This window comes from Diuraphis noxia, unplaced genomic scaffold, assembly GCF_037042655.1.
Source record: "Diuraphis noxia isolate RWA-SAM2 unplaced genomic scaffold, SU_Dnox_SAM2 contig0004, whole genome shotgun sequence".
NCBI classification, from domain to species: Eukaryota; Metazoa; Arthropoda; class Insecta; order Hemiptera; family Aphididae; genus Diuraphis; species Diuraphis noxia.
The window spans coordinates 44814456-44828443 of NW_028301714.1; positions in this window are offsets into that span (position 1 = coordinate 44814456).

Below are 13988 nucleotides of genomic sequence, written 5' to 3' on the forward strand. Positions count from 1 at the left end.
TTTTTCTTATTAAAGAAGAAAGCCTCGGGGGTGTGACCATTGGCTTATTTTAGGTACTTAAATAATTTAAACTAAATGTACAATATAATATTTTATACTTTTTCATTCACAAGAATAAGGAAATTAAAAATGTTAATGATAAAAATTGTAAAAAATATAATTTTTTTAAGTCGATGTTTTACATGATGTTATATAACATTATGATGTTAGTCTTTTTGAAATAATATAATACATAATATGAAATATGTACAAAATAACGCAGTATTTTTAATTATATTTAATTTGATTATTCAACAATAGTCTTTAAAAAAACTTTTATTTCTTCAAAACTAAACCAATAGTATTTTTTAACCTAGTCTATTTTTAAGATTGATAAAGTTATAATTCTAAATATTTATTGGGTTATATAAATACGTCAAAAGTCTTACTTTACCTTTTGTTGCAAGACATTCACAAAACCAAATAATGATTTTAAAAAAATAAATAAATAAATAAACTTCTTAGTCACAAAAAAATGATGGAAAAACAAAATATCATACTCATTTAAAAAGATAAAAATAACTAATAAACATTTCTAAAAAAAAACTATTATAATTAGATATTTTAAATACCGTTTACTTATATAGTTCTTTATGTTTATTGATTTGAATGTTTTAACTCAAATTCAATTACTCCTTAAAAAATTAGTTATATTATAAATTGCAATGTTACTATTGTCCTATTAATATTAAGTATGAAGTAACTATATTTAAACACTAATCAGTAAATATTTTATAGTTATGTAATAAAATGTTATTTTATTATATTTTATATTTCAAACATATTTTTTTGGTAGATCTAAATTAATATTTTACAATATGAACATCTCGAAAATTAAAAAAAAAATATATATAAAAACAATATTTGTCATTTAAAGAAATAACAATTTAATCGTATTAGCGTATATCTAATATTCATAACGATGAACAAAATATAATTTACTGTAAATATTTTTTAGTAATATCATATTGCAAATAAAAATTATTAGAATAATAAAAAAATAATAAGCCATTGTGAACAACTATAATCCAAATTCAAATAAACCAAACATCACATCGTTTTTGAAAAAAGGTATCCATAACACATTTATGTTACTTACCCAGAAAATGGTTCTATCACAAACATTATCACTTGTAAACTATAATACAATTGAATGGATGTACTTTATTTTCAAATTGTTTTTGTAAAAACGATTTATTCTCACGATGTTATAATTCAATGTATCTAGACTAACGTTACTACGTTTGATATTTGTAAATCATATATTTTTAATTTTTTGATAATATAATTAGCTACTTCATCGATGATTAAAATAATTGTACAAAAATAAAAATTATATTTAAAACTAAATTTAAGATTTATAATTTGTTAAATAATTAATTAAGTAATTTGATATTATAATATAATAAATAATTATATTATAAAAAATATTATTTATTTTTTAGTGTTTTTAATACAGTTGCATTTTCTGCATATTATAGATAAAAACCAATTTAGATAGTAATCATTATACCACTAATCTTTTTCTAATAATTATTTTTCTAATAATCTATACGATTCAATTAAAAATTATTATTAATTTTATAATTCAAGGTAACTTAGCAAAAAAAAAATTTTTCTTGAATTTAGAATCCATTAATACATACTAATAACTGTTCAAAAAATTAAAAATTATCTAAAACATATTAGTTTTATATTAATAATTATCCTTACACTGTGCAATGTACAATTCGCATAGATATTATTGTTTTATTTAACTTGTCTGTTTAAAAAAAATGAACTATACTGACTTCTCAAAACAAAAGTAATTTATTCGAACACCGCATTTAATGGATTATTTACAAAAATTCGATTTAATTACATTTATACCATAATCAAAACATAAAAGGTTCCTTTTAGATTTTCAGGATATGATATAATTTTAAATGTGTTAACGATCAATGATTTTAAAAATATCCCTATACGTACAATGGGTAATAGTGTGTTCAGTTATAGACCCTTTCAAAGTTTATAAAAATGTCCTAATAGTATTATATTATAATACTGCTTTAATTGATTACACTCATTAAAATTTCTATATTTCAATATGTTTATTTATATTACAGCCATTCAAATATTATGATATTAAAACATAATTATTATTATAATAAAATTAACGTGTCCATAACAATATGTAAATCGTAAAACACAATTAAAAGTAATCGGGAGTTTTAAAGGCATAATTATTATGATTTGTTATATCTACAGAATACTTAACCAATAATCTCCTCAGTAGACGATTATTATACATCAAGAATTACCGAAAACCATGGCTTTCAAAAATGTTCTAGATACACTCTTACACTATATAATTAATACCTACTGCATGTTTAATCAACAACTACTCCGCTGAACCACAACAAAGTTTCAGTCGTTATTATGACACAGTTAAGAATGGAAAATTAAGTCAGCATTTTGGTGGTGGATGTTTGTCCATCATCGTCCCTTCGGTCCTCAGACAATATAGTGTAATTTTACTGTATTTGATTTGAATGCAATGATTGCATTCGATAAAAAACGATTCTGAGCGGATGAGGGGATCTATTTTATTTTATTTCATTTGTTTCTGTGGTGATAAACAAAGCTTTATAAGAACAGCTTAAGAACGATTTATATGATTATAATATTATAATTTACAATTAGGAAACATCATAACAATGAAAAAATATATAAAAGAAAAGAAAAAAGATAAAAAATCACTCAAATTTTTTGAAAATTTTTCCATGTCTAATTAATAATATATGTAAACAACCCAAATTTAAAATTTTTTACAAATATTTTTAACCGAATTACAACAAAAAAACTACCAAAATTAAAATGTCTATAAATAGCTCAAAAATGGCTAAAATGTTCTGAACTTTAAACTGTAAAGAACAAAATCTAAAACACAACAAAAAAGACCTCTTGTCATTTTTCATTTGAAGCAATATTTCTAGTAGAATACGTCGTCCGTAATTATTTAATATTATAAAATCGTGAAATCGTACGTTTTTTCTTCTTTAACCACTTTTATTTTGAGTACTGTTTCGAAAATCGAAAAATGACCTCTTTAAAGTACCAACTCAAGAAAATTACCTTTTAGGAAAAATGTTACACTTGATACTTTTGAGCAAGTTTAGATGGAGAAAATGTATTAAAAATAAATAAAAATAAAAATAAATAAACATCATTGGAAAACCAATACATTCCTCACTTCGCTCAGAATCTAAAATCAATATTTAAGATATGCATGGATATTAAAGCTCAAATAGTATTATTAAAAGTGTTAAATATTGGTAGGACTACTATTGAAAAATGAATAGTTAGGCTATTGTTACTTTTTAAATATTTTCATATAGAAAAACATATTTATTATTTATACGGTGTGGTAAGTTTAATTACCAACCGTTCCTTGTAGAAATAAATATACCTTGGTTTTAGGATTTAACGGCTGGTCTTTTATTTATACAAGTAATATATTATTTAATATTTGTACAATATACCTATGGTAGGAGTGAGATTCACGGATGCGTTAGCCAGGCTTACACAAGCGGACCGACGATATTATCGTTCGGTCCTATCACATATAATGGGTGTGATATAATAATATACAGAATTACAAGATGAGAAGGAGTCCTCCACCAGTAGCGCATAACTTGTACAAGCGGCTACTACTTGACGGAAAGGAGCTCGAGTCGACGGTACTTTTTAACAAGTGGTCGGTGAGGGAGAGAGCGGGGTCGATGACAGCAATTGTGTATATTGTGTTGTATGACGTCGGTCCGGCGCGGCGGTTTCTATCGTCGTCCCGGTTGTTCAACGTCGTCGAATTTGTTGTTGCCGGTTCGATGGTTTTCGTTCTCCGACTATTATTGGTCAGCTGATTCTGGTCACGCTGCGTTTGCTTCGCCTCGACGCTGGTCTGCTCGGTGATCTGAACTTGAGCTGTAGAGTCGGTGTAGGTTGTTCTTCTGGTCTCCGGTCGTCTGTGTTGTAAGTTCTTGATGACTTATTGACGATTAGAGATGAAATTTAAGAGTGAAGAGTTTTGCTTTGAGGGGGGTGGCTATGCCGTTAACTATTCCAGCCTCTACTAGTGGGTGGAAGTTTATTTGGAAGGTTTATGTTAGTTTTATTGATTTATAAAGTGAAGATTTTCTGAAATCTACTGGTATATATACCCATTTGGATCGTTAAAGTTGTTGCTGATTGTTTGTAGGTTGTTGGTATGACGAGTCATCATCTTATCGTTACCTAATGGCTGTTACTAGCTAAGTGCGGTTTTTCCTCGTCATACCGCTGAAACTTTACTATGTAAAACCTGCCGTTTAGAACTGCGTTTAATATGTGTTGAATGTGGTTTTTAGTTGTTATTGGTCCTGAAAAGGACCGTTTTATGTCGTACTCCGTTACAATATTTTACGTACTTTTCATCATTCAAATATTTGGTCTTCGTATTATTCTAATCTAATTTAATTACCTATGTATAAAAACTAAAAAGTCACAACAGTTATAAATGCATAAATGAGATATTTGTTCGCTCTTTAAAAAATAATGACTTTGATTCAATTCCTTAAAGGACCCACGCACATCTTTTAATTTACTAATCATACTGCAAAATTAATTTTATTTAGCATTGATTTTATTACCTAATTATAAAATATACTTCCAATATTACCGTAAGTAATAATATATTGTATTTACCTATATTGGCACATTGAATTGTCGTTCGTGGAGTGTAGACATACTCAGTGGGTAAGTGATTGTGCCTAATCTTTGACTATGGCATTTTACGATTGTGTTGCCTCGTTTGAACTCGTCGTTCAGTACTTGCACACCAAATCATGAATATCGTAATATTTCTAATGAGTCAACATTTTTCAATTTTATAAGCTTCATGTGTTATTTCGTAAGTAGTATCCTTAGAAACCATATAGTTAGTTGTTACTATATACTTAATTAGTAGTCATAATAAACAATTCAAGAGAAATAAATTTGGCCCATTTTGTTTAGGATACTATACTTATAATATAATGCATATACATAGTAAATATACATTATTATATTTTATTACTATAAAGATACTTCATACTTTATACATAGGTATTTCAACAAACTATTGCACTCTTGACTTATTGGCAACATTAATTGTCGAATAACTAACTTAATCGTAAATTAAATTGTATTACTTATTAGAACATCGAAAAAAATTATTTTTCTGAGGTATATTTATTTATATTGCGATTTAATCTGAAAATTAATTTAGGTATAAATGTCTATAATATATAACCAACTTTAACATCATGTACAACAACCTTTTCAGAATATAATTCTAGTTTATATCAACTTTTGAACAGTTTAAATGTTTTCCTGAAACGTTTTACTTTGAATTTCAAAACTCCCAAAAAAAACTATTTATCATAACACTGCCATAATATTAAATGAATAAAGCTTAAAAAAATCAGCTAGTTTATACATACTGAATAAAAAAACACCAGTTGGGAAATAGTAGTTTATCACACGCAAAAACGGTTCGATCATCACGTCCCTCCCAACAGTTGATTCAAACACGCTTTGTGGGTAACTTGCGCTTCTGAATTTGGAATTATTAAATAATCGTGGAGGTTTTGTGTACTTTTGTGTGTGTAAGTGTGAGTATGCCAAACTTTGGTTACGTGACTTGGTTCACCACACTATACACTTTATAGTTACCCTTTTTGGCCACAAAGTTATTTTTTCTTTTTAAATTCATATAAAGTAAAATAGGAAAATAATAATAAAAGTAAGTTCAATGTATATTGCTACACTATTCTCCATTCCAATATCGACGAAAAAAAACTCTTATAACCTTGGATGAGAGGCAGAAGCTGTTTTATTTCCTGAGTCCCGGTAGCGTCGTGAAAAACGACAGACATAACGAATAACATTATATAGGCTTATGTATGTTTGTGCAATCGCGTGGCTTGTAATAAATGTAAAACTTGTACTCGAACCTACATACCAAAATAATAAGTTTACCAGGATCAATGTTTTTTTTTCCATTCTATAACCAATATAATACGTTACAATATTTTTTTTTTCATCTACTTTCTTACTAAATTAGGTTTGGCACGTGGGTCGTTATATTGTCAATTTGTCATTAAATCGGACGACGTTTCTTTCAGACCATTCAATCAATATCCATATAAAAAGTTTTGTAATGATATTACAGTATCTTTATAGATAAATAAAAATAATACAAAAAACTTTATTTTAACTTCGTGTATAAATTTAAAAATATGTAATAATATACATTTTAATATTTTGTTTTAATCATTTACGTTTTTTTTTCTTTTTTGATGCAAATTTTTTTCATTCATCTCAAACACAATCTACTACTTTGATATTCTCTAACCATAAAAATTAAAATGTATAGATACACGCAACAACCTTGCTGTACAAGATGTTGTGTTAAAATAAGGAGAGTTTGTCAATCCATTTATAGAAAAACTATTAGAATACATATTGATAGAAATTATTGAATTAAATTTAGCTAATAACAAAATATATTAATATATACAGCAATATAACTCGACTATTTCAGGGAAGTCCACTATTGACGTACATTTGGCCAGCCCCCTCCCCCCGCCCCAAGGAAAATCTATAAACAAAATATACAGATATTTAGCATGTAATTCGCACGAATTCATAAGCCTAGTTTGAAAATTAGAAAAATTAAATTTAAAACGAAATTTAAAAATAAAACAAATTTTTTTGTATTTAATACCAATTTTGTTTTTATTAAAATGTTTTAATTTGCCATCTTCAAAATTAAATTTACTTGTATTTTCTAACCATTCATTTATAATGTGCTTGTTTTGAACCAATCGAGAATGTAAGTATGCCAAAATGATTTTTCAAATTTCGCTTAAACAAATAACGTAAGTAAAGAAGTTTATTTTATATAAATTTTTAAAATTTCAAGTTTTTTAGAAGTGTTACTAATTTGAAAAGTAATAAGGTTTTTTAAATAGGCACATGTTATAATATATTTTTTCTTATAAAGAGATTAACGATTTTTAGACTTTGAATGGATGCAGCATAAATGCAATACCATTAAAAAAAATTTAGTTTACATGTGATGGGGGTAAAGACTTAAGGAGCAAACATTTCAAAATGTAGTTTCTTATATTTAATGGATGTTAGGTATAATATTGTCCCCGAGTTGAAGTCAAAAAAGCAAAGTGGGAGTTATGAGTGAAGTTGACATATTAGTTATATTTACGAATTATAATATTTGTTCGTAATATTTTAATTAATTGATTTTATTTATTATTTATTTAACGTTTTTTGTAATTATTTTTATTATTTTAGATTCTGAACGAAGTGATGAATGTATTGATTTTACAATGATGTGTGCTTTTTTTTTTTGTGTGTCTGTGTACAGCATAACTAGTCGAAATAATGCTTCGATTTCAAACTTTGGGGGTGGTTTCCGATGTAAAATTGAAGATCCTTGGTGCATTATAAAGGTCAAAAGTAAACATTTTCCAACAGTTTTAAAAAAAATCGAGAAAAACAAAAAAAAAATGACAGAAAAACTGGAATTTCTACACAAAATCAGTTTTCGACCCAATCGATATTTTTATATGGTTGTAATTCAAAAACTAATCACTGTAAATACTTGAAATTTTCACCAAATATGTTAGTGTTATCTAAATACAGTTTAATTTTCAAAAATTTTCGACTTCTTTTGAGTTAATTATAGACCACTGAAATTTTGGATTTTTTTGAGAATTTTTTTTTGAAGTGTCGGTAAAAAAATGTTGGATAACCAAAAAAACATGAGAATTTAATACAAGGTTCCTTATGAGTTGTTATAATTGTAGCTAAAAAAATTTAAAATCGTAAGTCACAATTTTTTTTTAATAAGCGTTTATAGTTCAAACTTTTACGAAATCTGTCGAAAATGCGAAAATTTGCAAGTAATTTTGAAGTTGAAAAATCATAAAATTTTTTGCGTTTATAACTATGGATTAAAAATGCAACACTAAGTTTTCCATAAGTTTTCCTTCAAGTAGCTATAGAGAAAACTCGAAGCATCATTATAGGAAAAATTTTAAGTGCGTTTGAATTTTAAATTTTTACAAAATAGCGTAACGATAATGATTTATCCTCAAACGATTTTAAATATTTGTTATTATTCAAAAAGTATAAGTCGTAGATACTTGAAAATTTTATCAGTTATTTCGATTGGCATTTTCTTTACATGAATTAATTTTCAAAATATTTTGACTTTTTTTTGAGATATTTATAGACGACTGAAATTTTCAAAATATTTTGACTTTTTTTTGAGATATTTATAGACGACTGAAATTTTCAATTTGTCTGAAAATTTTTTTTTGAAGTGTCGATAAAATTTTTTTGGCCCAATCAAAATACTTGAAAATTTAATACAAAGTTCCTCATAAGTTATTCTGATAGTGAATGAAAAATTATAAGAATACATTGGCACAATTTTTTTTTATTAGCATTTGAAGTTCAAATATTGACAAAAATTCGTCAAAACCATGAATATTTGCGAATTATTTCGTAGTTCAAAATGCATAATATTGTTTGCATTTTTATCTAAGGTTATAAAATTCAACAATAAGTTTTCCATAAGTTTTTCTTCAAATAGGTATACAGAAAATTTGAAGTGTCATTATAGGAAAAATGTTTTGAGCGTTTGAGTTTTAAATTTTTATGAAATCGCGTAATGATAACGATTTATCCTCAAACCAGGTATATGTATATCTATGATAATACAAGGTATTATGAATTATGATAACTACATGATAATTACACTAATTGATTAACGATTAACCATGCCTTATGCGTCTTAATTGAAAAATAAAATATTTGTTTCAATATAGAATATATGACAATATTTAAATATAATATATCCTAGACTGACAAATCATCTCCGTTCAGAATCGTTTTTCGTACCATACAATGGTACCTATCATTGCATACTACTGTACAGCAAAGCGACATCCACGACTTACCCGCTTTTTTATTGATTGTATTTATTAATCATAATTATAAATAACTTGTATAATATACCTAGCTACATTATTTTTATTTATTTTTGTAAGAAATCATTTATTTATAATATTGATTAATTAATACTTTAAAATAAAATAAAATAAATAAAAATGTTAACCATAATGTCAATTAAATTTTTATTTATCAATATTTTGAATTAAGTTTGAGTTATTTTTCTTTAAAATGATAAATAAATGATTTCTTACAAAACAAAAATAAAAAAATAAAATATATTAACTATAAAAATTATTTATTATAATGATTAATACATTTAATTAAGAAAAGTTAAAAAAAAAAAATTAATTTGACTGTTTAACATTAATTGTATTAATTGTATTTATTACCCAATCATTAACAACTAAATAATAATAAACGTGGCCTGTACGAAGCAATTGGTCCATTATATATGTCCAACTACCGTAATATAATCTTATGTCTAAAAAATATCGATTTGTATAATAAAATGTAAATGGTAAAAATGTAAGATTTTTGTAAAAGGCTAATGACCTATGTATTTGATGCTTAAAAAAAATAATAATAATCTTAGTTCGGAAAGTTATAATTAAAATTAACTATTTATAATAGTAATATTAATAAAATTACTTATATAATTTAAGTCTCAGAAAAAATATTTAATTTTTTTATAACTTTTATGATTTATATAATTTATAAATCAGTATTATAAATTATTTTTGAGTTAGGTATTATTGATAAATAATTTATAACATTGATGAGTAAAAATAATTTTTAAAAAATGCCAAACGTACCTGGCCAAACGTACGTCAATTGTGGACTTCCCTGAAATAGTCGAGTTATATTGCTGTATATATTAACATATTTTGTTATTAGTTAAATTTAATTCAATAATTTCTATCAATATGTATTCTAATAGTTTTTCTATAAATGGATTGACAAACTCTCCTTATTTCGACACAACATCTTGTACAGCAAGGTTGTTGCGTGTATCTATACATTTTAATTTTTATGGTTTGAGGATATCAATGTAGTAGATTGTGTTTTATAGTGTTTTATTATATTCATTAGGATATTTTAAACAACATTTTGGTAAAAAGAACTATATAAATTTTATATTATTTTTTAGTATACGATTATTTATGTCCTGTAAATTATAATTATAATTGTATTATCTTATAAGCAATTGATTTTTATATATACTCGTATTATAATATTATATAATATATTATATATTATTACAATTTTTTTTTAATTTGTTAAAACAATTTCCACTCAAATGTAACTTGTTTTATATTTTGTATAATAAAATATAGGTAATTTTATTTCTTAAATACTTCATAATAACTTTTGTGAAGCATTGTAAAATTCAACATCGACATTAATGTAAATTATTATTACCAAATTAAATTAATTTAATTTAAATTGAAAATACATTTTCTCAAATACTCTCGAACTTAGATCGAGATGAGAAGAAACCCAAAGGTGGCAGGCTCAATAATTAATAAGGAGATAATAAAATACAAAAATGAAGTTATTCATGAAAATAACCAAAGTAAGTAAATTTTTTTGCATAAATGAAACTTATTTGTTGTAGCTTAAGAATATTATTTATACTGAATATTACCAATACCTACAGAAATAAATGCCAACATCAATTTTTATTGATTTAAATATAGTTGGCATACATTCGGATATTTGGAAAAAAATTGCATCTAATGTAAGTTTAGATCTGGTAGACAAAATTACTCCAGCATCCATACGTATGCATGATGCTCGGAATAATGGGAAACTCTTAACTACATTAGATCTGATGGTATTAGCAAAACCAGTGAAAAACGACAAAATTATGAATCTAGTGTTCTTAAATAATATAAATATTATAAAAAAAAATCTATTTAGTTTAAAATTGGTGAGTATAAAAAATATATAAATTTAATTAAAGTTATTTTTGCCAGATTTAGAGAGTTGTACAAAAGTTTATATTAGGATTACAAATGTGTACAAAAGAAATAACAATCGTTGGTATAATTTTTTCTGTATTTTAGGATATGGTGGTGCTAATTTAACGGACTTTATTTTATCTTATGTCTTATGTTTTATCCGAATAGTGGATTTGTATTTAAATAATTTTATATAAGTACTAATGTATTTTACATATTAAGTTCTTTTGTAGATTAAAAAATGTTATCTTCGGGTTATGAGTAGGTACTGGTTTAACCTAGTATTCATATTCATATTCATATTCTTATTATTTATGAAAATCTGGTTATTTAGTTATTAAATTTTAAACTTGTCTAACCCCGTTTGAATAAAGTAAATTATGGTATTTATAACTATACATATTTACATCCATTCTTTTGACATTTTATCAATGTTTATAAGTTATTAACAACTATGTTATTGTAAGCATTTTTATCAGCTATACTTCCGAAACTAGGTATTTATATTTTTACTTGATATTAAAAAAATATACTAAATATTTAAGTCAATTATTTCGCATAATTAATACTAAGTATAAGCTACAACTTATTAATTTCTCACAATATGGTTGTTGATTTTTACAAATAAGTAGGGTAAAATCTATAACAAATTAAAATAGTTAGTACCTAATATAAATGTAATAAAGTCAAATACATACAACATTTTTGGAGTAGATGCTGGATCAGTTCAAAAATAAAGATTTAAAATTAATCAGAAATTTTAAATTATTTATTTTATTATGAGTTTGTAATATTATGAATAAATTAAAAATATATTTTAAGATATATATTGTTAAATACGGGAGATTGGATATTGCTCTGCTGTACAGTAGGTTAAAGTGGGTTACTGTAATTGATGGAATTAAATTTGAATCCAATGATATTATATCATTATATACGAAAAGCGATTCTGAGCGGAGACGGATTATCTGTCTAGGATATATTATAGATTTGGTATTATTACTTATTATTGATACTTATTAAAATATTTGATTTTGCGGTGGACATTTTTTTAATTTTTCATCTGCTATTATAACAATATAATATGTTAGGATCCGTGTATTCAATTTTCAAACTTTTCTACCCAACAAATATATTTTTATCGATATTAATTTTAAAGAAAACTAATAATTATCGAAAATTGCATATGCTTATAAATAATTCAACTTAAGTCGAACATTTTAGAAATTCATGGAGGATAGAATATATTTATATAAACATTCGGTGAAAATGTCATGTATCTATAGTCATTTGTTTTAAAGTTACATCAAAATCCAAAATTGATTTTGTCGAAAAATGATTGTGCATAAAAATTTCCGTTTTTCCCTTAATTTTTATTTTGTTTATCCCGATTATTTAGAAAAATATTGAGAATTTTTTTCTTTTTACCGTTAAAAGTACCAACAAGATTCACTAGTAAGATACTGAAGTCGAAAATCAAAGAATTTTTACTGCCCCAAAACGTGATGAGTGATTACATACACAAAAAAAACACACATCATGATAAAATCAATACATTCCTCGCTCCGCTCAGAATCTAAAATTAGTCAAGGCTGGCTCAGTGTTACTCATATAATTTTTTAACTTGTTTTTATATAAATCAGCGTTATAACATACAGGCCTATACTATTTGAAAAAAAAATAACTCATTAGCTAATTAGAAAATATAAGATATGCAAATCTGTCAATTGTATTGTTTTTTTTTTCGATGACTGAAACACTTTTGTAACATTAAAATTAAAATATTAATATAATATATTTTTTGTCTTAGATAAAATAAAAAAATAATTTCATAGAATTTTTTTAAGCCAATTCATGTAAGTGTATTAAATTTGTATGCTTATTGTTTATGATGGTGAACAGTCAATCAAAATATTGTCACTCGGTAATTAGGTCATGATTTTGCTTTCGAACGTGTGAGATTTGTATACAATTATTATTTGATTCCAGTCACCACTCACCACTATCAAATCGAATCTTATTTTATTACTATAATAAAACTCTATTACAGGTAATAATATTTGTAGAGGCGTGATGTATTATTTAAAATCGGATTAGTTTAAAAACTATTGACAATAGTCTTACATTTTCGACAATTTATCATATAATTTGCTTAAAAAAAAGATTTTAAATTTTACACACGATATACTATATAACTGTGTACACAAAAAGATGTTTCCAAATATAAAATATAAAGTAGGTAGTATAAAATCATAATTCAAAAAGTAGTTATAAGTTATAAAATAGATTTATTGAGAAACACATTCAAATAAATAAAAATAATATATTTTTTTTCGTAATTTAAATATATGTATCTACCTACTTGACATTTTGCATTCGTATCAAGTATCAACCGCTATTATTACAAAATATATTTTATTGGCGAAATAATTCATTTTAATTGATTATTCGTATTTAAAGTGAACACATATTTGTTATTTGTATCAAATAAAAAGTTTGATAAATGTTACTACAGACCAATAAATTCATGGATTGTAACCAATTTGTCAGATATAAGTTATATATAAACCTATTAAACCTATAATAATATATTTTACTTAGATACATAGTTGTATTTAACAAAATCAGTTGTATTTTTACTTTTTTAAACAGATCTGTAAGGCATTCTTATTGAAACGAATTAAATTAATCAATACTAAATGTGTATTCATAATAATTAATACATATTATCAGAATAAATCATTAATAAATATATATCAGTCTCATCTGTCTTACGCATGTATACCTATTAATTAACGTCACACTAAAATGTGCAACCAAGGTGCAAGCCAACCACATAATACATAGGTACACATACACAGACGAAACTGTTAGTCTCAACTTCGACTCAGACCCGACGCGGACACTACCACACTAAATTTAATGTTTTTTTTTTAAAAAACCTATTTG